Genomic DNA, 27,049 nt, shown 5'->3' on the forward strand with positions numbered 1-27,049 from the left:
GTAGTCCGGAAAGGGGCATTGAATGGGGCATCGCTGCTGTAGAACCGCTCCTGTGGCTAGTCCGTCCCCTGTGGGCGGGGTGAGTGTGCAGTGCGGCCCTATGGCGGCGGGGGTGAGAGGTCAGCGGCTTGCAGACCTGGCCAATGGGAGGATCGTGGCTGGAGGGGGCGGAGCTCGCTGTGTTTTGTTCAATTGCCATTGAGGAGCGTTGTTCACATATGCGGAGGAGGCGGCCCGGGCTGGCCTTGGAGGGCAGGTAGCTGGTGGGGGCAGCGGGGCGGGCACGGGGAATGAGGGTGAGTCCGGGAGGGAGAGCGGCGGGACAGGTATCGGTGTCGCTATCTGCCGGGCAGGCAGTAGAGCCAAGGACAACGGGGGCCCGGTACAGATGCCGCGGGTGGGGGGTCACAGGTACCAGCTGCAGGGGGGGGAGGTACCGGGCGCAAGTAGCTTCCGCGGGGGGACGAGCTGCGGGGCCGGGCATAGGTCCCTGGGCGGCGGCGGCGGCGGGGAGTGGGCGGGGGGCGAGCTGTGGGGCCGGGCACAGGTCCCTGGGCGGCGGCGGCGGGGGGAGTGGGGGGGGGCGAGCTGTGGGGCCGGGCACAGGTCCCTGGCCGGGGGGGAGTGGGGGGGGGCGAGCTGTGGGGCCGGGCACAGGTCCCTGGCCAGGGGGGAGTGGGGGGGGGGGGCGAGCTGTGGGGCCGGGCACAGGTCTCTGGCCGGGGGGGAGTGGGGGGGAGCGAGCTGCGGGGCTGGACACAGGTCCCTGGCCGGGGGGGAGTGGGATGGAGCGAGCTGCGGGGCCGGGCACAGGTCCCTGGCCGGGGTGGGGGGGGCGAGCTGTGGGGCTGGACACAGGTCCCTGGCCGGGGTGGGGGGAGCGAGCTGTGGGGCTGGACACAGGTCCCTGGCCGGGGTGGGGGGAGCGAGCTGCGGGGCCGGGCACAGGTCCCTGGGCGGCGGCGGCGGCGGGGGGAGTGGGGGGGGGCGAGCTGTGGGGCTGGGCACAGGTCCCTGGCCGGGGGGGGGGTGAGCTGTGGGGCTGAGCACAGGTCCCTGTGAGGGGGGGTGAGCTGTGGGGCTGTGGACAGGTCCCTGGGTGGCGTGTGTGTGTGTGTGAGCTGCGGGGCCGAATACAGGCCCCTGGGCGGCGAGCTGCTGGGCCGGGTACAGGTCCCTGGGGGGGCAGGGGAGCGAGCGAGCTGGGGGATTGGCAGGGGTGCCAGCTGCAGGGCAGGGGGTTTGAGGCATGGGCTGCAGGGACAGGCGTAAGTCTCGGGTGAGAAGGGGCAGGGCACAGGTACTGGTGGTGTATGGAGTAGTTTGCTAGGCTGGGCACAGGTACTGGGGGAGGCAGTTAGCCAGGCCTCCACAGGTACCAGCTGGCCCTGTGTGTGTGTAGTGCTGATGGGGGCACAAGCAATGGGGCCAGGCATAGGTACCATAGGTGTGTGAGGTGGGGGGGGGGGGCAGAGGGGCGAGCACAGCTACAAGCTGTGGGGGGGAAGGGGCAGGCAGTGGGGCTGGGCATAGCTACTGGCTGTGGGATTTGGGGGATCAGCTGGGGGAGTGGCCACTCAGATATCTTTCACAAGGGGTGGTGGAGGGGTTGGACATGGCTTTGTGGACACAAGGGCTTGGGTACTGGCTGATGGGCAGCGAGGTCAGGGTAGCAAGGCACCTTCTTGGTTCCTCTGCCTTGGTGGATCTCCCTTGGGGAGAGCATACAAGTGCTGGCTGAAGGGCTGGTCAGAAGGGCCCTATTCTCTTGGGACGGTATGGGTACTGAGCACCCCTCCCTCCACCAAGTGTGAGTGGGGAACGAGGGACTTGTGCAGTGCTGATATATAGGATAGGGGGTGGGATTGTGTGTGTACGTATGTACACTGAAGGGTGGCTTAGTGTTTGTATGGAAGTGGAGGTGATCATGTAGTACCTGTGTTAGTGTAACAGAAAACCACTGAGCACTACTTGCTTGAGGAGGTGTGATTCCTCACTCATGGCTGTAAATTGGTGACAATATCTATAATGGAGTTGTATTTAACATGATAACCTCTTGTCTCGATTAACAAGTTTTAGTTATAGTAATTTTTAATATTTGTATTTGGTGTCAGGTAATGCAGGCTCAGAATAAATGTTCGCTCCCCACCACCCTTTCAGCTGTTTACATTTGTTTTATAGTTGGAGTGGAAACAAACTTGCTTTTGGCAGAATAAAAATGTAGTAACATCAATAATTGCTGCCTAGATTAAAATTAGGTTTTATGTATTGCACTGTTATAGGTTAGAAGATAAAGCTGCTCCTCTAGGCAAAGAATTCTCTGGCCCTTATGTAAATGTATATATGTTTGTATATGAATTTTGCAAAGATAAATTTCTTTGGTGTTCATGTAAACACTAGCTCTTAGCATATGATTTTGTATTGTGTCATAAAATATAGATCCTGAAATATTTTAAGAGCTAAATAATTACTCCTTCAGCAGTTGAGGCATATGTAATGGAACCAAGTTGTGTTAATATAGCTACACGTCTTCAACAATATCAATATTAGTCTTTTTGCAATTCATTCCAAAATGTTGTTGTTTTTTGATAACAAATGCCTTTGTGGTTGGTGAACTAATTCTCATGTATGTATAGCTTATAGCATTTCAAGATCCGTTGGGATAGAAGATGTGATGTAAGTGTAAGATTGTTGTTATGACAAACTCACATTGGCTGTATCTTTTTTCCAAACTGTGAGGTTTTTTTTAAGTGCAGTGAAATTCGTTCTCTGCAATCACCCAAGTGACCAGCAAAACTAAGTTGCCTAGGAGAGGACATCTTTAAAGGTCAAATAAAATTGTACTGGAAACCTTGCACACTCTAAAAAGGTAACTTTAAGATTAGGGGGAACTTTGCTGGAGATGGCCTTGTAGTTTAGTATCACATATCTTTTTCTAAACCTTGGCTGAGTTCTAAAAATAAAACCCTCTTTTTATGTACATCATATCATATCTTTCCTAACTGTGCCAATAAATAGCTATTTGAAAAATAGAATGCTTTATAGTAGTAACAGTACTTTATGTCGTGTGATGGAGAGGAGCCTGAACTGTTCGTGGGAAATCAGAACAGATAGATACGGTTTTGTTTTGGTTTTTTAAATGTGCATGCTGAGTTGTAGGCCTCAGGATGAGTTTAGCCAGCTGGTCAAATCTATTTTCTGGTCCACTGTGCTTACATTAAAATTAGCTCGTGTGAGCTGTTGATGCAGGCTTCGCTGTACATTGCCCTGAATTTTTGTGTTTTGCAGCTTTAAAATGTGATTAATCTTATAAAAATAGCTTTGAGCACAAGTCTTTGAGAGTATTTGGTAAGGGAAATGTTTTAATTATACTTTGTGTATGTGTGCTGTGAATTGGAGTCTCAATGTTCAGAGCACAAAATTCCAAAAGTCTCCTTAATGAAGCATGGGATTTAAGTGGGGATTATATTAAAAGTTTAAATGATTATTGAAGCTTTTCAGGCATGAGTGCATGATCAAGCCAACGAGGACTTTTTGTTTATCCCTGTATAACTATCCCATTTTTGAATGGGAATGTAACTTAAAGATTTGCTTATGGGGAGGACATGTGCTTGGGGTGAAGTGTAGGCAGATAACAGCAGTTTACAGTACCTTAAATCTAATTTAAAAAAAAAGTCTATTTTAAATTACTATTATATGTTGCTCTAATGACTTTTTAAAAATAGGATTGCTGCTACTTTATATCAGATTCCTTAGGAAGCATTCATCCATATTTTGTTTAAATTGTTTATTTTGTCTGTTCTCTGTGTTGTGAAATACAAACTTCTACTCAACTACAGTTTTCACTAGAATATTCAAGTGCATTCTGTGTATGAGACATAAACATAACATATCTGGCTATAATTATTTTGTTAATATTTGGCTCAGTGATGACTGGATGAGCCATTTGGTGGTAAACTTCTACAAAATTTGAGTTGGAATAACCGGACTGTATTCTGTAGGCCTCAATTGCAGAAAACCAGCAGTTTGTGTCTAGCCCAACCTGTAACTCCCCATATCTTAAATATTTAATATAATATAGCTCACTTACTACGTTTCAAAAACTATATTATATTCCAATATTCTACTTTTCTTCTCTTTGAATGCAAGTTTTGTGCAAAGTATTATGATTTGGATGGGAAGGGAGAAGTATTATGAATAGTGCTTTCATTTTTTCTACATTAAGTTTTAGAAATCCAGTTTGTATGTCAGAACTTGTGGGAAATTTAGTTGATGTGATTGGAAAGCTTAATGTAGTAATTTAAAGTAATGTCATAGTAACATTACTTAATTTTTTTAAACCAAAATTGTGTGTTGTGTGGGGTAATTTCCCTCCCTCTCCCCCCAATCCCCAAGAATTCCTCTGGAGTCTGGTAGCCATTGTTGGGTGTCCACACACCCCCCCCCCCCCCCCAAAAAAAAAAAAACATTCCTTTGTGTTAACAGCAATGATGATGGCAGTTCTGGTCACCTCCTGTGGTTTGATAGATTATTCCCTTTAGAAACGTGTACTTAAAACTTTCCAACCCTGATTTTTGTTCCTGCAATAAATTTTATGATGCCACTTAGAGTTGTATTTGAGGAATCTGTTTTTTGTTTTTACTTTGATTTTTTTTAATAGTAAGATAAATCTCTTGTCAGACCATGTTAGAAGGTAGGTGATCGTGGGTTTGTTTTTTCATTTTTTTAAGACTTTAACACACACAGTTGTTCTTTGCATTCTTTGCATGTTTGAGGGAGGTGATGAGAACACTTAAAACATAGAAGAATTCTTCTGTTTGGGCATGAGTTTATAAGAAGTTCAAATTTTCTCTAAGGGATCTGAATTATAGTATTTCATAGTTTTTAAAAGTTTAACTTAAATTTTCCTATGTTTCTATGAAAAAAAAAGCTTGTTTAGTATCTAAAATATTCTCTTTAGAAGTCTTTAGTTATAAAGGTGTAATTTATCATGCTCTCCTTACTTTTATGGCACTAGATTTTGTCCAGTGTTTGCTGTAAGATATTTTTGCTACTTTGATGTAAATATTTTCACAATGCCTCAATCCATTTTATGCAGAGATACAATGGGATAATCCAAAAATATCAGAAATCTAGCATGGCAGATTATGTAAATGGCTCCTGCCTCTTGTCTCCCTCCTATAATATCTAGCTTCTACGTTTTCACAGGCACACTTGTAGCATCTTTACAGTGTGGCCAAGAGCATTTCTGTTTATCCAGCTGAAGGAAACAGTTTATGACAGTAAATGACAGTATGTCTATTATATTGTAAAACAAAAAAGGGGTGCTTCGGTTATTGGGGAGATTATGGGGGAGTCATTTGATACAAGATAGTCCGTGCTAACTATGGGGAGAAAAATGATGATGTGCTAGCTGAATATGTAGCTCCTAATACTGCATATCTGTAGTGGTTGATATTAGTGGATAAGTGGACTATATTAGTAAAGTGGATACATACCTGAGAAGCAGTGATTTGTACTGACTTTTTTTGGACATGTCTTGAGGCTTATGTGGTTAACATCTTAGCTGTGCGTGTTTATTAAGTATTCTTTCATACATTTATATTATAAAAGAAACAAAATATTGCATAAGAATATAAGAGTGGCCATACTGGGTCAGACCAATGATTGATCTAGCCCAGTGTCCTGTCTTCCGACAGCAGTCAATACAAAGTACTTTAGACGGAATGAACAGAACAGGGCACTTTCAAGTGATCCATTCCCTGTCATCCACTGCCTGCTTCTGGCAGTCAGAATTTAGGGACACCCTAAAGAAAGAGTGTGGAGTTGTATCCCTGACTATCTTGGCTATAGCCTACATGAATTCATCTAGTTCTTCCTTGAACCCAGTTACACTTTAGGCCTTCACAAGGCATTCCACAGGTTGACTCAGCAAAGAGTCCTGTGGCACCTTATAGACTAACAGACGTATTGGAGCATGAGCTTTCATTCACCCACGAAAGCTCATGCTCCAATACGTCTGTTAGCCTATAAGGTGCCACAGGACTCTTTGCTGCTTTTACAGATCCAGACTAACACGGCTACCCCTCTGATACTTGACACAGGTTGACTGTGCATTGTGTGAAGAAATACTTCCTTTAGTTTGTTTTAAACCTGCTGCCTATTATGTCATCATGTGACCCCTGGTTCTTGTGTTGTGAGGGGTTAAATAACACTTCCTTATTCACTCTCCACACCATTCATGATTCTATAGACCTGTATCATATCTTCCCTGAGTCCTCTCTTTTCAAAGATGAACAGTCCCAGTGTTTTTAATCTCGCCTCATATGGAAGCTGTTCCATACCTTTAATCACTTTTGTTGCCCTTCTTTGAACCTTTTCCAATTCTAATATATCTTTTTTTGAGATGGTACTACCAGAACTGCACACAGTATTCCAGGTGTGGGCGTACCAGTGCTGCACATTGAGTGGATGTTTTCAGAGAGCTATCTACAATGACTCCAAATCTTTCTTGTGTACTAACAGGCTCTAAATTAGCTATCATTTTGTATGTATAGTTTTCCAGTGTGCATTACTTTGCATTATCAACATTTATCATCTGCCATTTTGTTGCCCAGTCACCCAGTTTTGTGCGATTCCTTTGTAATTCCTCACAGTCTGCTTTGGACTTAATTATCTTGAGTAATTTTGCATTATCTGCAAACTTTGCCACCTCACTGTTTACTCCTTTTCCCAGATCGTTGATGCAGTCCATATTTTTTAAAAAAAATATATAAAATTCTATGAAATCTTAAAGCCAATGAGGTTGTTTTCTTAATTCTAAAACGTTGTTAGAGGGACCCTGAAAGTCAAATTTCGCAGTAAAAATAAGTTTTGGTTGTGGGTTTAAATTAAAGGCAAATTTACCGAGCATAAGCCCAAATATGAAGTATGTGTGTACTTTAGGCTATCCACTGGAATTTTTTTAAAGAAGATCTACAGTATTCAAATCAAATATTGTGGCATTATGCTAATGCAAGAAAACCCAAAAGATGGAAAATAACTATGAATCAAGTGAATGGACTATTCTGGACAATGAAAACCAGTTGCATGGAATACTAAAACTGCACAAATAGTGGAAAAGCTAGATTTTGATGTATACATTAAAAAGATCTTCCAATCGTTCTTCAGTTTTTAATTTAACTGTTTATATGTTTATTTTATATTGGGAAAGACTGATGTATGAGAGCATAGTTGTCCTGACTTTTTCATTTGTTAAAGAGGGAGTTGCGTGGCTGAGGCAGGCTTGTTACTAACTGTATTTATTTACATGAAAAGACAGTCAATTTATCAATAGCATTTTCAGCTGTGATATTAAAGGATATAATCAGATTAAATTATACTCTTAAAGTCCTTTTAAAAAAAACAAAAACCCTTTTTGTTGATGATGAAAACTGAATTTGTACCTGATTTATTTTTCACCATTTGAACTTTGTTCATATCTCACTTCAAACAGTGAAAGAGGTTTTTACCGAATGGTTCTTATGCCCTAATGCAGCAGTTCCCAAACACTTTCCCTACATGACACCATGTTCACATGTATTGATTCCGATGATCTCAGACAGCATGGAGGATGCCATTTAAAAATGGTGTCCTCCATGCAGCATGACCTCTCACACACCAGACATGAAAGGTCACGCAACATGGAGGATGAGGCCATTTTGCTTTACAAAATGGCCTCATCTGTACTGTATGACCTCACACGTGGGATTGCTGCGACCCCATCTGCTGATGGTGGCCTCACTTTGGGAACTGCTACCCTAGTGATAAGACCCTACAGTTGTAACCATTGAAAGGGGATACTTGTATTGAAATAACTGCTTTATATGTCAACAACACTTGCTTTGTTTCATAAAGGCTTTTTTGTTAAACTTGCTAAACTCTAGGTCTAAACTGCCTTATATTGGGCATATAATTCAAACAAGTGCAGATCCCTGCACCCAATCCTATTGATTTCAGTTGGGCTTCATGTGAGCAGAGGGTTCTGCTTGTACAGATCCAGTTGTAGGATCAGGGTCAAAGACTCTAAAAATTAATCATACTGCATTACTTAACTGGCAACAGCAAACACAGACTAGATGCTAGTTTTGCAAAAAAGTTTTAACAAAAATGATAAAACATCATTGCCATTATTCATAACAATGGAAGAGTTGTGTAACATAGCAGAAAGAGTTATCAGGCTGTTCCTCAACTGATTGAGCCAAACTGAGCAGGGGAGGGTTGATGGAGAAATCCACTACAGCACCGTGAATACATTTTTTTTTTTTTTTTTTGAAGGACATGCATTGTTTCTCAAAGTTTATGTAGTGGGAAGGCAGGATATAATATAGAATAGCTTTTCTCTGAAGAATGTCTGGCTTTTTAAAATATTTATTTAAACATTTACCTTGCTCTGAAAAATATTAATTTAGACAACGAGCACAGGACTTGGTGGTGATGGGGGACTTCAACTACCCAGACATCTGTTGGGGAAAATAACACAGCAGGGCACAGATTATCCAACAAGTCCTTGGAAAGCACTGGATACAATTTTTTTTTTATTTCAGAAGGTGGAGAAAGCACCTAGGAGAGAGGCTATTTTAGATTTGATTTTGACAAATAGGGAGGAACTGGTTGAGAAGTTGAAAGTGCTGGGCAGTTTGGGCGAAAGTGATCATGAAATGATAGTTCATGATTCTAAGGAATGATAGGGAAGACTGCACAATAAAGATAATGGATTTCAAAAAGGCAGACTTTAGCAAGCTAAGGTAGTTGGTAGGTAAGTTCCCATGGGAAGCAAGTCTAAAGGGAAAAGCAGTTTGAGAGAGTTGGCAGTTTTTCAGAGAGTATGAAGATTACAAAAGCAAACTATCCCACTGCGTAGGAAAGATAGGAAGTAGGGCAAGAGACCACAATGCCTTAACCAGGAGATCTTCAATGATTTGGGGGCACCCCCAAGTCTCGCTCTGCCCTGGTCTCAGCCCTGCTTTCAACTGTAGCTTCTGACCACAGTTCTGGGGAAGGGCGGGGGACACCAGTTCCATTATGGGTAAGGGGAGGCGTGACAGAAAATGTTTAGGGGGACCCCTGGTGTAACACTTTTGCGCCCCCCAAAAAAACAAAAAACAAAAAAACAAGCATCATTCTGGGATGTATTAGCAGGAGTGTCTTAAGCAAGCCATGAAAAGTAGTGCTTTCATTCTACTCTGTGCTGATAAGGGTTCAGCTGGAGTAATGTGTCCAGTTCTGGGTGCCACATTGCAGGAAAGATGTGGACAAATTGGAGAAAGTCCAGAGGAAAACAAGAGACTGGACTGAAATCCAGGACCTCTATGGTGGCATTCTCAGAAATGCTTCCAGTTCCACGCGGAGGGCCGGGTAGGCAGGCAGAGCTTGAGAGTCTCAGTGCATGGCTGAGACGATGGTGTAGGGAGGAAGGGGGTTTAGATTTATTAGGAACTGGGGAAACTTTTGGGATGGGGGAGCCAATACAGGAAGCATGGGCTCCACCTAAACCAAAGTGGTTCCAGACTGCTGGCACTTAACATTTAAAAAGGTTGCAGAGCTGTTTTTAAATTAAGAGTTTTGGGGCGGGGGGAGCCGATTGCTGCAGAGGGGCACGTGGATCGGACAGAGACTTCTCTTAGAGGAGAGTCTATTGACAAAGATTCTCCAGGTTTCAGTCAGGAGGAGAGGATGGAAGAGGATAAAGTATGGGCCAGATCAGACGAGAAACATTCACATAAAAAAGAATCTGACACATCAGAAAAGGGCAGACAAATAAACAATGACAAGTTTTTTTTTTTTTTAAAGTGCTTGTACACAAATGCTAGAAGTCTAAATAATAAGATGGGTGAACTAGAGTGCCTCGTGTTAAAGGAGGATATTGATATAATAGGCATCACAGAAACCTGGTGGAATGAGGACAATCAATGGAACACAATCATTCCAGGGTACAAAATATATTGGAAGGACAGAACAGGTCGTGGGGGGTTAGGGGGAGTGACACTATATGGGAAAGAAAATGTAGAATCAAATGAAGTAAAAATCTTAAATTAATCGACATGTTCCATAGAATCTCTATGGATAGTAATTCCATGCTCTAATAAGAATATAACAGTAGGGATCTATTATCGACCACCTGACCAGGACAGTGATAGTGACTAAGAAATGCTAAGGTTGATTAGAGAAGCTGTCAAAATAAAGAACTCCGTAATAGTGGGGGGTTTCAATTATCCTCATATTGACTGGATACATGTCACCTCAGGATGAAATGCAGAGACAAAATGTCTCAATACTTTAAATGACTGCTTCTTGGAGCAGCTGATACAGGAACCCACAAGGGGAGAGGCAATTCTTGATTTAGTCCTGAGTGGAGCACAGGATCTGGTCCAAGAGGTAACCTTAACAGGACCTCTTGGAAATAGTGACCATAATATAACAACATTGAACATTCCTGTGTGGGAAGAACACCTCAGCAGCCCAACACTGTGGCATTTAATTTCAGAAAGGGGACCTATGCAAAAATGAGGTTAGTTAAACAGAAATTAAAAGGTACAGTGACTAGAGTGAAATGCCTGCAAGCTGCATGGACACTTTTCAAAGACACCATAATAGAGGCCCAACTTAAATGTATACCCCAAATTAAAAAAAAACACAGTAAAAGAACTAAAAAAGAGCCACTGTGGCTTAACAACTATGTAAAAGAAGCAGTGAGAGATAAAAAGGCATCTTTTAAAAAGTGGAAGTCAAATTCTAGTGAGGTAAATAGAAAGGAGCATAAACACTGCCAAATGAAGTGTAGAAATGCAATAAGAAAAGCCAGAAAGGAGTTTGAAGAACAGCTAGCCAAAAACTCAAAAGGTAATAACAAAATGTTTAAGTACATCAGAAGCAGGAAGCCTGCTAAACAACCAGTGGGGCCCCTGGACAACAGTCGAGATACAAAACGAGCACTTAAAGACGATAAAGTCATTGTGGAGAAACTAAATGAATTCTTTGCTTCAGTCTTCATGACTGAGGGTGTTAGGGAGATTCCCAAACCTGAGCCATCCTTTGTAGGTGACAAATCTGAGGAATTGTCACAGATTGAAGTGTCATTAGAGGAGGTTTTGGAATTAATTGATAAACTTAACAGTAACAAGTCACGGGGACCAGATGGCATTCACCCAAGAGGTCTGAAAGAACTCAAATGTGAAATTGTGGAACTATTAACAGGTTTGTAACCTGTCCTTTAAATCTGCTTCTGTACCCAATGACTGGAAGATAGCTAATGTAACGCCAATATTTTCCCTGCCCCACCACAATCCCTCAAAATAATGTGGCTTTTTTCTCTTAAACGTCATACTTTTTAAATCTTTTATTTCCCAATTTGATTGTGAAGTGTATAATGGCTTTCTGCCTTCAAGTTTTCTGTTGACATTGAACTTTTTAAATTTTGGATAGGTGGACCCATAATATATCACATTATGGGTCTCCAAAGGTCTGCTGCATTGGCAACTTTAGAGCTCAAGAACTATCCCTAATCTGCATACAATGGAGCAGTTTGTATCCATCCTGATCCTAAATAGGGAGGTTCAAGTGAGAACTGCGGGATACAACCTGTACAGCTCTCTCTTAATTTGAGCAGCAAGTCTGCTTGAGACTAAATGGAGCGGGGTCCTGTAGCCTCCATAGGCCATAACTCCATATGAAAGATGTGGCTAACCCAATTCAGCCACAGGCTCTTCGTATGCCATTTTAGTGAATTGTTTGCCCTCATATAATGTGTGATATGATAACACTTCCAAAAAGTAGATCTACCTTCATAACATTTGGGGGTGGGGGGGGGGGGGGGAGACGCGGACGGACACTTTTCCTCATAAGAACTTGTAGTAACTTTAAAGTGCTGCTACATGCTTTTGTACACTGCTTCCTGCCGTTTGTGAAAACGGGGTTTTTTATATATATTTAGGGGTGTATGATTTGAGTCTAGATTCATAAGAACTGCACGGTTCATCTGCCAAAGTTTGTCAAAGACTTAGCCCAACTGTCCAAGTCTAACACACTTGCTGGTTGTTATTTACATTATCTATTTGTATTATATTAGTGCCCGAAGCCCCAACTAGGATCAGAGCACCACTGTAGTAGGTGTTATACGTAGGAAAAGACAGTTCCTGTGCTGCTGTGCTTTCAGTCCAATTTGAGGCAAGACTTGAGTTAGGCAAGTTAAAAAGGTGGAGTGAAGAAAGAGAGAAGAGGAATGAAAATAGTATCACATGGATACTTACTTTGGTTCAAATGATGTTGGATTAATTTCTTTTAGTGTAAAATACATACCTAAAGCTTTCTGTAAACTTAGTTTCACAATGCCTTGTTTCTGATGTAAACTTCCAACAACAAAAGGGAGAGACCAGACTTGTATGGCATGTATATAACAGAGACTCACTGTTCCTTGGAATGAAGGACATTTGGGAGGTATAATGGTAGAACTACTGTTCAGAGAAACAAATTTGAAAATATTGGCCTGCTGTATTGCTCAGTACTTGTAGGGGAGCACATCTGGACGGCTGCATATGTGTGCCTTCTTCCCCCACCAGTACTGTGCTTTAGATAGTCCTGTTTAATATTTGGACAGGACACTGCTGAACTTCTAATAAAAGATATTGCCTCACCCACCTTGTCTCTCTGAACTCCTAAGTGGTAAGATTTAACCATTAATAGGTGCTCTACCCTTTAGTCCCTTGTGACACAAATCTATTCAGAAACTCGGCACTTATGACAAGTCAGATAAGAGCTTTGAAAAATAAGGCACTAACTTTGAAAAATTAATAATTCCTACACCTTAAAAATACTAGACTTTCCCCTAAAATATATCATTCAAGAAGTGCATAGCACTTGTGTTTTTATTAAATGTCTCCATTGTTGTGTTTTAAATTCTGACTGCAAGACAAAGACTGAGAATGATTTTCTTGCACTTAAAGAGAAGGGGGGACTCTAAAGATGTGCCAGAGTTGAGAACAGAAGCCACAGACTTCTTTTTAGCCTTTGAACTTAATTTAAGCTTAAACTCTCCTCTAAGTTTCAGTCTGTAAAATGGGGCTACATCACTAGCATTCTGTAATATCTAGTTCAGCTAACTTCCAGAGTTGGAAGTCACATACATTACAGCCAAGAGGTTGGGTATGTATTTTTATTTTATTGTGAGGAGACTTTTTTCCCCCAAACCTATGCCAGAGAGTAAGATATTACATCACTGACTGAAACTACAGCACTACTAGATGTATTAGAAAGATAAATCTATATCGATCCATCTTGGGGAATACGTATGTTTTTTTTATTGTTTTGAAGCAAAAATCTCAGTGTTGGGATCAAATTCTTAATGCCGTGGAAGATGTTAAACTGATGCTTTCTGATGTACAGATGTAAAATTAAGTGTGGCAGCTGTGATTTCTGTAATGACATAAAGTATGTCCTCCTGAAAATATCAGGCTAGCTATTTTATGACTTAAGTTTTCATTTGAAAGGCAAGAGGGTGACTTACTTTTATTTTAATAAACATTACTAGCCATTTGGGGAGCCAGAAATAATGGTAATATTGGTAGTTTGATGGAATTATAGCCAACTCTGGCTGCATTTCTGACTCTGGTTTCTGGAACTAAATCAATAACTGTGGCCCTAATTTTCCCCTGTTGAAATTAATGGATGTTTTGTTACAGGCTCAGGGAAGACTAAGTTGGGAGACTAAGTGAGGAGAGTGCATTGTGGTACTGAAATATTTGGATTTATGGTAGTGACTCTAGTTAAGATTGCCTTGAGCTCCTCATTTACAGCAAGGATAAAATCCCTCTATTTCAGGGGTTCTCAAACTGTGGGTTGCGACACCATTTTAATGGGGTCACCAAAACTGGTGTTAGACTTTCTGGGGCTGAGGCTGAAGCCAAAGCCTGAGCCCCACCGCCTGGGGGTCCTTGGGAAGGGGGGCAATGTATGCTCTAGCCTTACCAACGTTTTCATTGTTGCTCCTTTCCTGGAATACATCCACCTCCTTTATTTCTCCACATTCCATCTATCCAAGCTATCTTTTCCACCTCCTCCACGTCACTCCACCAATCGCTTGCCTAGGCAACAGCTTCTGTTATCCCCAGCACCCAGATGTAAGAATGAAAAGGGATGCAGCTTCAGCATATGGGTTTTTGCAGAGCAAGTGGATTATTGTAAATGTCTGAAAATAGTTTCTACTTTTCTATTTCAGCCACAACTCAGACTTCTGGAATCCTTTGTATAACTGTCATGGTCAAGTTTCCTATACAGGGAATGTTTTTCTAACAACAAGAGAGGAGTGGAAATCTGATTTCCTTGGCAGTCCCTGGCTGGCAAAATACTTACATGAGTTTAGTCAATCAGCTTTAGTAAATACAGTTGAATGGATACTTGATTTGCTAGGATACTAGGTTTCTAGACTGGAAGAGGTGGATGTGAGGTTTTTGGGTCTGAAAATCTCTTTAACAAATGGCAGATGGACCCAAGGGCTAGTGCTATAAATGTGTGGGTGAGCGTGTATATACGGACATACGTGGAGATTGACTGTCCTCTCCGCTCCAAAAAAAAAAGGGGGGGGGGTAGTCCTCTCCATAAACAGGACCTTTCATCTAGATCCTTAGTAAAAACCTGGCTAGTCCTTATTAACTTGTTCATGTACTGCAATAGTGTTCAGAGGTCCCAGACAACATGTGCATTAATTACCTTTTGTGTTAGATGCTGCACACAAGAGGATGGGATCTGTGCCCAAAAGAACTTGCAGTGTAAAGACCTGATGGCATAGGGGAGGTCTGTCCATGTGGGTCCGCTTATCTGTGCGGAGTCCTCTTCACTGTTTTGGCTCCACTTGGGTATATGGCTCCACCGTTAGAGATCAACTTGCAGGATTGGTAACTCATTTAATTCTCAAATCAATAGTATCTAGATGTAACACCTGTACATTCTCACTCAGAGTTTATTGCATATATTTTAAAAAAAAATTTTTTTTGGTGGAAGTAGTATTTTAAGCTTTAGTCAGGTGAAGGATAAATTGCATGAAAAATTCAAGCAGGCTACATATGAAATGGTAAAAGACCACAGCTGCACACTTCTTTCTCAAGGCATCCTCAAACAGTAATTTTTATTAAGTATGTCTGCAAAGGAAAACTGATGGCAAAATGATTGTTATAAAGAAGAGAATTTTATAATTTAAATAAAGTTTGTAAGGAAAGGTATCTAACCATTGTGCCAATGAAATTAGCGTACTTATGGAAGGATAAGAAATTTAGTTTTTGTATCCGGAAAGTACTGTGTACATAGGCATTAAGTTTCAGACATCAGTTACAAAGCAGGTAGTGTGGAGGAGGGAGGGCAGAGTTGTGGCTGCATGTTCAACCTGAACATTGTTTAACCATTTAACCTATTACGTGTGCTAAACATAAATGAAGTTATGGTTTAATTGAATTGGAAATATAGACCACTTTGCTCAGCTGAATTTGTTTTTATTTACAGGAGAGTAGTTAAAATAAACTTGGAAGAGTTGTGGCCTTAACTATACTACAAATACCTTCTGGGATTAAAACTGAAAATGCACACTCTTCAATCCTTATGCTGCTTCTACCCTGTACATTGCATTTCCCAAAAGAAATGAAAAGGGGGGGTCATTTCACTTTTTGGTTTCCATGCTCTATTATTATGCTATGATGTTTGGGATTACAAATGCTACAGACAAATGTTTAAATCTAAATAAAATTCACAATCATGCAATAGTAAAAAACGTAGTTCTGTTTTTAAATTTAATAGCCTAAATTTCGGGCCTCGCAGTGTCGCTTTTTAAATACCTAGAAAGTGTTTTCCCTATTTCCTGAGTTCACACTTTCTTTTTGAAAGTTTACTGTTAGTAATAAGCTGCTACATATGTTTAGTCTTGATTGAGAGTAAGTTTGGGCTGCAGAATGGAGCTGTCTTGTCTGTTGTGCACTGTATCTTGTATCTGTTTTGTGCACTTTCAAGATAGATGATACAGCAAAAAGCCTTTTTAAATGACACGCGTATGCCTGTAGAGTTCACTTACATAACTAATCCTATATCCATTTGTTCTCACATAATTTTTTCTCTTGTTGGCTTTTCTGTTAAATATATTGAAGGTGTTTTGGGGGACACTTTAGTGTGTGTGTGTGTGTTTGTTTTAAAATAAACAAAAACCCTCTGGTGACAAAGTGGTGCATTGAACATAAGGACTACCATATTGACTGTGAAGATACCAGGCTATGATCCTCTTTCTAGAGGTAGAAGCTAAATCTGGATCCTTCAGAGGAGGATGTGTAAACTTTCTTTATTGCATTAAATTGAATAGAACTATACCGTGGGAGGGAAAAATTCAGATTTGCCCTGAAGAATAAGGCTGACAAAACCACTAATGTACAATATTTAACTACTGTAGAAATAAACTAGTCTTAAAATGATTCCAGTGAAATTTTGAATCTCTCTATCCATAAAGCCAAGTGCCTTAAAATGCAGAGGTCTGACTGTACAGGACTGAAGGGGAAATAACAGATTTTTAAAACTTACAAAATCACTTAATAGCTTTCCATGACACACACAGTCAAATATTATGGGCGCTTCCATGGTTAGAGGTATATAAAGCTCCTTTTTGGAGCCACACAAGGTCATGACGTATCAGACCTTAAGCTGAACGTTTTCCACCTGGCCTGAGGCCTTAAACAGGCAAATTTCACTTTTAGGGAGAGTAAGAAAAAAACAACTTTTCAGGAAGGCTTATTTATGTAACCAGAACAGCTGTTTGAAGCTTTTGAGAAGTGTGGAATGTTAGAATCGTCCTTGGGAGAAGGGTCAGTGGGCAGAGTAGGTGAGGTGGTCAAAGGTACTTGGTAAATGCATTTTATTATATGTTACATAAGAATGGCCATACTGGATCAGACCAATGGTCCATCTAGCTGAGTAGCCTGTCTTCTGACAGGTCAGGGCCAGATGCTTCAGAGGAAATGAACAAACCTAGGCAACTTGTTGAGTTATCCATCCCTGTCATCCAATTCCAGCTTCTGGCAGTCAGATATTTAGGGATAACTAGAGCACGGGGTTATGTCCCTGACTACTTTGTGCTAATAGCCATTGATGGACCTATCCTCCGTGAACTTCTCTAATTCTTTTTTTAACCCAGTTATACTTTTGGCCTTCATAGCATCCCCTGACAACAAGTTCTACAGGTTAACTATGTTGAAGTGCTTCCTTATGTTTGTTAAACCTACTACAGTAAAAGCTTTTTTTAACTCATAGTCTGGCCCAGCAGCTCCCATTGGCCGGACTATAAATCAGACTTTCTATGAAGATAAGAAATGTCATTTATAGAGCTTTCTGTTGGTGCAGGGCTGCATGACACAGCTTTTACTGTACCTATTAATTTCATTGTGACACCCTTGGTTCTTGCATTATGTGAAGGGGTAAATAATACTTCCTCTTTCACTTTCTCAATACCATTCATGATTTTATAGGCTTCTATCATACCTACTCATAGTCATCTCTTTTCTAAGATGAACAGTCTGTCTTTTTAATCTTTCCTCATATGAAGACTGTTCAATGCCTCTAATAATTTTTGTTCACCTTCTCTGTACTTTTTCAAAATCTAATATATCCTTTTTTTTTTTTAAGATGGGACGACAAGAACTGCAAGAAGTATTCCAAGTGTGGACATACGATGGATTTATTTAGTGGCATGATATTTTCTGTCTGATCTATCCCTTTCCGAATGGTTCCTAACATTGTTAGCTTTTTTGATTAGTGCTGCATCTTGAGCAGACATTCAAAGGACTATCCACAGTGACTCTTTCTTGAGTGGTAACAGCTAAATTGCACATTATAATTTTGTATGTATAGTTGGGATTATGTTTTCCAGTGTGCATTACTTTGCATTTATCAACATTGAATTTCATCTGCCATTTTGTTGCCCTGTCGTCCAGTTTTGTGAGATCCCTTTGTAATCTTTGCAGTCAATTTTGGAATCTATGCATATATATTTTCTCTCTTTATTTGCTGTAACCATTACTGCCTACTGAATTGTCTACATAAATAGCTCCCTTTCTTAAACTCAGAACCAATAACTGTATAAAAGTAGCTGAAATTATTCCTTCCAGTTTCTACTAGATTGGCCTTGTGGATCCCTAACTTCACGAGTTGTTTTTGTTGGGACTTTTTGAAGATCCTTACAATCCATACTAAAGTCATAGATTCCAAAGCTAGAGAAGACCCTTGTGATTATCTAGCATGACCTCCTATATAACACAGGCCATGGAACTTCCCCAAAATAATTCCTAAAGCAGATCTTCTGGAAAAACATCTGATCTTGGTAGGTTTTTACAGTTTTTTTTATTTCTTCTTTGTTTTTAAGTGTTAAAAAAAAAACTGTTTGCCACTTCATTATTCATCCTTTTTCAGGTTATTAATCAATACAGAGAACACCAACCTTAACTCACCTGTGGGGTATCCCATTATTAACCGCTTTCCATGGTGAGAGTTTGGCTGTTTATTCCTACTCTGTTGCTTCTGGTCTTTTAACCAGTTTTAAACTATAACAGGACTTGTCACTCTGTAGTTAATAAGATTCCTTTTTAACCTCTTGTGTGGGACTATATTTAGAAACCTTTTGAAGGGCTAAATAATTTTTATCTACTTGTTTCTAATCCACAGAGACGTGGATTTCCCTTTATAAGGCTCAGCTAGTTTGTCCTGTGGTTTCACTATGCGCTGTTTTATCTTACTTTCTATTCTAAATGTTAATTAAAACAAACTTTTTTCTGAAGAAAGAACATCTAGAAAACTCTCTTTGAGGGATGGGACCAGCAGTGCAGCTGGCCTTAGTCTGTTCTCAGGTTTTTCTTCTCTCCTCTCCCTGTTTCCCCACCACCACTTGAGTGCAGTGAAGGGTCATTGGAGTGTCATAGCCAGCTGGGCTACATCTTTGTACTCTCTGCTTCAGGTCCCCGAGCACTAGCCTCTCTGAAGAGTACAGTAAAACCTTCAGGGGCTTAGGGCACTATTATTCTGTCAGTGTTTAATGTGTAGAAATTCTTATTCCTAATGAATTATGAGTTTCATGTCAGTTTTCCCCCAGGAATCTTTGTTTTGTGTCTTGTTAGAGAGACTTAAATTGTTTGAACAGTTATTTCATTCTGTTTTAAATGGCACATGCTCATAAAAAGAGGGTGTGTTCAGATGAAATTAAATAAATCTGCTCCTATGATGGCTTGTTCCTAAACTTAATTAGCTGTTATCTGATTCATGTAATTTTGAAGAAGAGTTTTTAATAGTTAAAATTAGCTGGTGGCTGTCTAGCCAAGTACTTTTTAAAAACCCAAAACATATTTTAGGCAACTAAAATATTTCAGTAAACTGCCTAGGACTCTATTTTCCTTGAAATATGTGTATATGGAGAGACTTAACAGAATGGATCAGTAGTCACTGCCCAAACTCCTTGAGTTCCAAACTTGTAAAGCTAATTCCAATAATGGTAAAAGCAACGTATGAAAGCCTTACTAGACCAGACTTTATAGCACAATATTAAAGGATATGGTGTAGTTATGCACCAGTTTAGTTCAGTAACACTATGTGGGAGAAATCTTTATTCAGATTTGGTGGAGAAAGAACCTCCAAAAAGCTATTTCTCCAGGTTTTCTGCAGTTGATGTCAATAGCAGGCACATATGGAACTGGATTTATCCTTTGCAGGTACAGTTGTGTCTAGATGCTGTAAGTAGACTTTTAAAAAGTCACTAGTGTGTTCATAGTTTTTTTTTTTTTTTTTTTTTTTTTAAGGAAGAGAACAGAGGTAATATAGGAGTTTACGTATTGGATCAGGCCTCTAAGGTTCATCTGGTTTAGTGTTCTCTCTGACAGTGGCCAGTACCATATGTTTCAGGTCAGGTTTTCTCAACGAGTGGTCACCTAAATGTACTTATTGGGTTACATCAGTGGTTCTCAAACTTCTGTATTGGTGACCCCTTTCATATAGCAAGCCTCTGAGTGTGACCCCCCCACACCTTATAAATTAAAACCACTTTTTAAATCTATTTAACACCATTATAAATGCTGGAAGCAAAGCAGGGTTTGGAGTGGAGGCTGACACCTTGTGACCCCCTGAGGGGTCCCGACCCCCAGTTTGAGAACCCCTGGGTTACATGGTGTACTTATCTAGTACTTACTAAGTTAATGTGTATATTATATCATGGGTAAAAAAAATACTTAGTAAACCAGATGTTTTTTATACTAAAGCTATTAATTGGGTCATGACAGGCCATCAAGGTTTACAAAAGGGTCCTGAGCCCCAAAAGGTTGAGAACCACTGTTTCAGACGAAGATGCAAGAACCCAGCAGTATGAAGATGTGGGATAGTCACATCTGATCTTGGTGGTGTGTTTCATCCTGGTCTGTAAGTGCAGAATGATGCTTAATATCTCTTCCAAAATTATCACTAATTATACCTTTTGGATAGTCTTGATATCCATATAAATGTCCAACTTCTTTTGAACCTTGCTAATGACTTCCTATAGCAATTAGTTCCACAGTCGGACTCCTCGTTTATTTACATTTATTGGTTTTGAATTTGCCCGTTTAGTGCTATTAAAAAAAGGATTGTGTCCCACCTTATAAAATAACTTGAGGGGAGTGATCCTCCTAGGAAGAATTGCTATATCTGTGACAGTGGCCTGAAGAAATAAAGAATAGAACTTTTAGTAAGCAATAATATATTGAGGAACACTTTAAAAATCTTCTGACTGTACTGAAATATTTCAGTTTCCATGTAAGATTCTGAGTTTTTGCTCAGACTCCTGTGCCAGTACAGGCAGTGGGTTTTATGCCTCCTTTACAGAAGGGGGAGATGGGTTAAAAAACAGACCAGCCTTCTCTTGTGGCACTTCTCCTACATGAGGGGTTTGTTGGCTGCCTCCACTGCCAGGAAGCTGTCTTTCTGGATGCTCTTTGGTTCGGTTTAAAATTTATAATTTTTTCTCTCTTCTCCCCTCTCCCCCCCTCCCCCGCTCCATCCACTTGTAGGTTTTCCCTGTCTAACACAGAAGGCTTTGGGTGAGGCTTAGTGGCATGGTTCTCTGGCACTGTCTTCTGATCTTATGCACTTCACTCCCTTTGAGTACAAAGGCCAGGTCAGAAAACACCAGCTCCTATTGAGTACAGCAGTACCGTGAACCTGTGTGTGGTGGTACAGGCTTTGTTCTCTTGCAGGCAGACTCTCCCATCCAGACTGTGGGAGGTAGGTAAGCAGTTGCCAATCTGTGTAGGATGTAATCTCTAATTTGGGTGTATTTTTTGTGCTGCTTTTCTCCAGTTGCTGGAGTGGACAATCTGTTGCTATTGGTTGGTGAAGATCTAGGATCAGACTTTCCTCTGCTACAGGAAATGGGTCTTGGCCTAGCAGTCTTTATAGGTTCTGGATTCCATGGCAACTTGGCTGAGTCTAGCGCTCAAAGGTGCACTTAATGTATTCTCTTCATCCCTTTTTTTCGGAGCTAATGACCCCCGAGTCTTAGTTCTTCAAATCTAGTGTAGCTGACCCACTGGATAACAGGGAATTTTGTAGAGCAATTGAGATCTTCTTCTATTGTCGACCTACTTCTGAAGTCATTCACATGCTTTGTGCTTCTCCAGTCTTGATATTGTCTGAAAATTAAACTCAGTATTTCTCACTTCATACAAACAAAATGTCTCTTCAAATATTTATAAATCTTTTTTTCTCCCCACTCCCCTTCTAATGTATAGCATACCTAGCTGAACACTGCATAGAAACTTAGAATTCTGTGGCATGTTTTGGAAAGCATTGTGTGGAGAATTGGCGAAGCTTTTTGTAGCTAAGGTCACTGTAATTCTCTTAGCTGAAGACCCTTGGAACGTAAATGTTTTGTTAGATTCCTTGTATTTTTTGGTTCAGTTCCTAGTTTTTGATTACTATGTTTGTGTAATTTTTTTATACAGTGTTTGTGCATGCCAGGGAAACAGTAACTGCTGCTTAAGTAGGATTTGCTAGCTAGATGTTAAACACTATATCTGGTCAGCACAAATAGAGCCTACAAACCTTGTTTTTAACTATGGATAGGACATCAGTTCTGTCCCACTGCTTTCTGAAATGAAGTTCTGTCTCGTAAAAGGAGAAAAACTATTTGGGGGGGGAGGGGGGAGACTTTCCCATATTAAATAAAGATCCCAATAGTACTTCTAGACCTGGTGGTTCATGAGAATCATGCCCCTGGTGTAGCAGTAGTACTTCTCTGGTACTTTGGCCCCAGAACTAAATACTGGAAATGTACTAATCTAATAATATTATAGTAATAGTAGTAGTAAAGGCTTCATTAGAAAATGACAATTAGGGATCGAAAACTACATAGGTCTCGAACTTCTGTAGTCAGTCTTAGACTTGAACCAAAAAACCATACTGGTCCAAGGAACTGACTCTTTTTTTGTTTTTTTGGTTTTGTTTGTTGTGTCCTGAATACCCCAGGGCTAAACTTAAAGTACTTTGGAATTTTAATCCTGCCAGGCCATGAGCTTTTTGAGTTTATAAAAACATATTTTGGTTACCATCTTGATATCTCTTTCACTGAAATTCTGATATGAATTTGGAAGCTGCTCTCTTTGAAGAGAAGGAACTAGCACATAATGGCTTCTCTGTGATAACTGGTTTGGAATACCACTTTTCCGATGGCATAAAACATAAATTTATAACTTTAGCAATTAATACCAGATGGCTTCTTACATGGTTGTAGGAGTAAAGCAAGACTGGGGGGTTGTGGGGAGAGGGCAGGTAGGTGGAAGCAGGGTAGTAATCTGAGATGTTCTACTTGGTGCATTACTTGTTGATGTGTCCAGGCAGCCTCTCAAAGCCTAGGGATACACAATCAAGGATCTGTTGTTGGAGTCTGCTGGTAAAGTAAAGTCTAGATCTGGAATCCAGACCAATGGGGCGACTGGCTGCTTCGATTTGCTGAAGTGGAGATAAGAGTTGGAGACCCTTGTTATCCTAATCCAAAGTCTGAATCTTCAGCAAATTCTCCTTTTCCTCAGACTATCAAAAGATAAGCATTTCCTGAAGTACCTGAAGAAACCTAGAGGTTACTTCCTGGATGAACTGAGTCTTGCTGAGACTGTTGGTAAGAAATCTTGTGGAAAATGGTGGAAATAAGGACTGCTATAGCTTGTCTGGGTAACACTCAAAGGTGATACAAAGAAAGGATTTGTCTTTTTCATCTTTCTGTTTTTGTTTATCAGTCACTGCAGGCACTAGGATGTAGAGGAGCTTCTTTGAAGTTCATTCTCAACAAGTTGTCTACATTGCAAAGGTGACTTCAAATATTCTTTCTTCAGTTTTGGTTATGAAGATCACACTAGCGAGCACAAAACTGGGAGAAGTTATGCCATGACAAATGTTTCTCCCTTAGCTGTAGGAGCTGTGATCAGTGGTGACCAGATCTGATGTGAATCATATCTCGCTTCTTGAGATCTGTGGTGCAAAAAAAGATTAAAAGGAGCTTTTGTTGACAGTCATAGTAAACAGTATATTCTGAAGCTTGCTTTCCTTTATTAAATAGTCTGAGGACAGAATCTGTCTATATGTATAGCCTTGACAGATAACCTTTGGAGGCATTTTCTTCAGGTTGTACTGAGATTATGGCTCCTACTGTATGCTTGGAACTTCTTTATTCTGTGTATAAAATTCCTGGTATAGAGGAAAGAGGGGAAACCTTGAAATGTGGGATGTCTGTTGCATCCGGTTCTGATTACCTCAGTCTTGGCACTGACTATATCGACCCCACGAAGCAGTGGATTTACTCTGCCTCTCTGTCATACACTCCTTCTGATACTGCAGTCCTCAGGTGTGGTGGTGACTTCTGTGACCCCAGGACCATCTGGGTTGGCTACTTCAGACTACAGGCTGTTTCTGGTGTCTTCCGCAGCACCAATTAAGAATCATGTTACAGAACTGAATCCAGTCCGATTATCAGCACTGAGATATCTTTTGTCGGAACTGATATCCTGTTCAGCCCTGATGACAATCACAGCTTCTACACTTTTGGTACAGACCAGTTCTTCAGATTCGGTACAGACCTACTCAGCACTGATGGCCATTCTGGTCCTGAGCATTAGTCCCACATCAGTATTGCAACTGGTACTCACAGGTTTGGCTACTGTACTGTTCTGAGCACTGTGGGATTCTTACTGTACCTAAGGCAGTCTGAATGCTTTCTGGCTCCCCAGGGTAGCACCTGCCTTGCCTGCAGATTATTTGAATGGTTCCTCAGGCTCAGAGTTGTCATCTATCTGCCTCCTTCCAAAAAACAGTGTTGGAAGTCTTCTAGGTCTCTGGGGTATCCACTGTGGGTACGAGGACTGGCACAGTTCCAATAGGGGGAGAGATTCTTGGCCCAGTACATACTGGTGTCCTGTACCATGTTCATTTCAGCGGAGGCCTCCCTGGGACCTTTGGGATGCCTTGGGTATCCAAGCCGAGTTTGTCCCAGAGAATACCTATGAATTGGTAGACATTCTTCATTCCTGGTGAGGGTAGCTCTCCCTATAAATGATGCTGTTTTGGAGCTTGCAAAGTCCTTGTGGCATACCTCTGCTTCCTTATCTCCCACAGTAGGGCATACGGATAAGTGGTACTATGTACGTATGCAATGATTTGAGCGTTTCTACTTCCATTGAGACCATAACTCTTATTGTAATGGTTGCAAATGAGTTTGACAAGGGAAGGTACAAGGCAACACCTAAAGACAAAGTCTGAGATTAGATTTAATGGGGAGAGAGATTTATTTTACCTCATTGTTACAGATGCACACTGCAAATCAGCAGGTGTTATCTAAATATGATTTTGTAAATTGGAATAGGATGTCCAGGTTTGCAGGTAAGATGTCACTGCAATCAGCACTTGATGTAGCAGATGCTTCCTTCAGGATTATGGCCTCAGCTGTAACAATGAGAGAAGCTTCTTGGGTTCAGAACTTTGGGGTAGCTCTCATGGTCCAACAAAATATAGAAGCCTTACCTTTTGATGGCCTGTTCTTGTTTTCCGAAAAGAAAAATAGTGGAACACTGCATTCTTTTAAGGACACTTGAACCACTTAGTGCACATTGGGAGTTTATACCCCAGCTATTAAGAGTGGACAGCAACGACTGTATCATCAATACTCCCAGGAGTATTTCAGACAGCCAACTTCTCTTGTTAGGCAACAAGATGTCTCCAAAAGGAAACGCAAGTCACAGAGAAGAAGGCCCTCTGGGAAACCAACCATATTATTCTTCGTTAGCTTTGAGCTAGTAGTCAATTTAACTCTTCTCTTGAGGTCAGCTACTACTTGTCAACAACTTCCCTGACCGTATCTTCCTGTTTGGGGACAGGCTGTTCCACTACTACAAGGCTTGGGGAAACAATAACCACAGACAAATGTGTTCTGAGAGCTGTGGGATCAGGATATGCCATCCAGTTCCTAAACCATCTCCTCCCTTGCCCCATCCCTTTTGAGGGATACTTCTCATAAGTTACTGCTTCTTCAGCAGATTTAAGACTCAGGTTTGGGAATCATAGAAAATGTTGCCCTTCATCATTTGGGGAAAGGGATTCTACTCCCATTACTTCCTGATTCGCAAGCTCAAGGGAGGGGTCAGACGTATTGTTGACCTTTTGAAGTCTCAACATTCTATCAAATATGAAATTCCACATGGAAACCCTAGCTCTAATTCTTCCTGCATTGGATCACAATGACTTGCTTGCTGCCCTCGATCTTCAAGAACACTGCTTTCATGTATCAGTTATGTGAAGCCCCAGGAAGTTTCTGAGATTTGTTGACCCACCACTACATTATCTATACACAGTACTCCCTTTGGCTTGCCCTCAACCTTGTGTGTATCTACCAAATGCATAATTGTAACAGCAGTCTATGTCAGGAAAACAGGGATTCACATCATCCCTTATCTGGATGATTGGCTAGCGAGGGGCAAGTCCAAAGACCAAGTTCACCATCAAGTCCGGTTCATACTGTCTCTTTGATTGGCTGAGGCTGATTTTGAACAAAGGGAAGTCCACATTAATTCCAAAACAAAAAATGGATTTCATTGGGGCCCTACTAGACTAAGTGCGAGGGCCTTTCTCTCACACAAGTCATTTCAGACAATTCGCTGCCTATATCCGTGTCTGAAATCTTCACCTCTCAACCACTGGGTATGCTTGACATTGCTAGCCCTCATGGCTTCATGTACTTATGTAGTTCAGCATGTGAGATTGCATTTCCGTACTCTGCAAGGATGGCTGAAATTCAAAAATTGATGATTTGGGAAACGTTTCAACAGCCTAGTCTGAGTACCTTCAGCAGTTCTGGAGTCCCTAGAGTGGTGGGCAGATCAGAACAATGTATGGAAGGGTGTATCCTTTGCTTATCCTCCACCAACCAGGATTGTAGTTACCGATGGCTTAACAATAGATTGGGGGGCACATCTAGAGACTTTAAAAGCACAAAATTTGAAACAGATATGAGGAAATAGGTTGTGTGGGTTTTTTTTGTTTGTTTGTTTTAAGTGTAACTCATAGTAACCCGTGGAACTTGCTGCCACAAGATATTGAGGCTGATTTTGGTAGGATTAAAAAAGTATCAATTTAGGTAGATGGTCTATCGGTATAAATTGAGACCATCTACAGTAATGTTTTAGGAGGATTTCTTTTTCTTTTAGAAGAGAGAGAGAGAAACTCATACTTAATGGCATAAACTAACTACTAACTGGCAAGCTTAAGAAGAAACTACTCCATCGGTAGCTTGAACAATTTAGTTTTTTCCGAGGCATTAGCATTCTGACTCAGTAGCCCGTATAAGAAGTGACAAAGCAGACTGGGATTAGAGCGCTGTGCTGTAGTTTGTCCAGCAAAGGGGAAGGTCTGAATTGAAACGGGGAAAGAAAAATTGTTGAATTTTTGGTGGAGTGAACCGCTCTAATCGATGAATGGTATAAAGAACTGTGGA

The 27,049-nt window shown here is 41.0% G+C and overlaps 1 protein-coding gene across 16 annotated transcripts in view; it reads left to right on the plus strand.

Moving 5' to 3' along the window:
• Positions 1–85: 85 nt before the first annotated feature.
• Positions 86–27,049, plus strand: part of FAM53A (family with sequence similarity 53 member A) — a 98,028-nt gene continuing 71,064 nt past the window's right edge. For 4 of the 16 annotated variants that reach the window (XM_065597145.1, XM_065597160.1, XM_005292401.5 and 1 more), the window contains exon 1: positions 147–256. The gene's annotated coding sequence lies outside the window, so the exon portion shown is untranslated. Of the gene's footprint in view, positions 412–17,683; positions 18,380–20,320; positions 20,458–23,107; positions 23,189–23,306; positions 23,378–27,049 lie in introns of those variants that run through there. The other 12 variants (XM_065597146.1, XM_065597149.1, XM_065597154.1 and 9 more) reach the window with 9 other exon arrangements.

This window comes from Chrysemys picta, chromosome 5 (assembly GCF_011386835.1).
Source record: "Chrysemys picta bellii isolate R12L10 chromosome 5, ASM1138683v2, whole genome shotgun sequence".
In the NCBI taxonomy this organism is placed as follows: domain Eukaryota; kingdom Metazoa; phylum Chordata; order Testudines; family Emydidae; genus Chrysemys; species Chrysemys picta.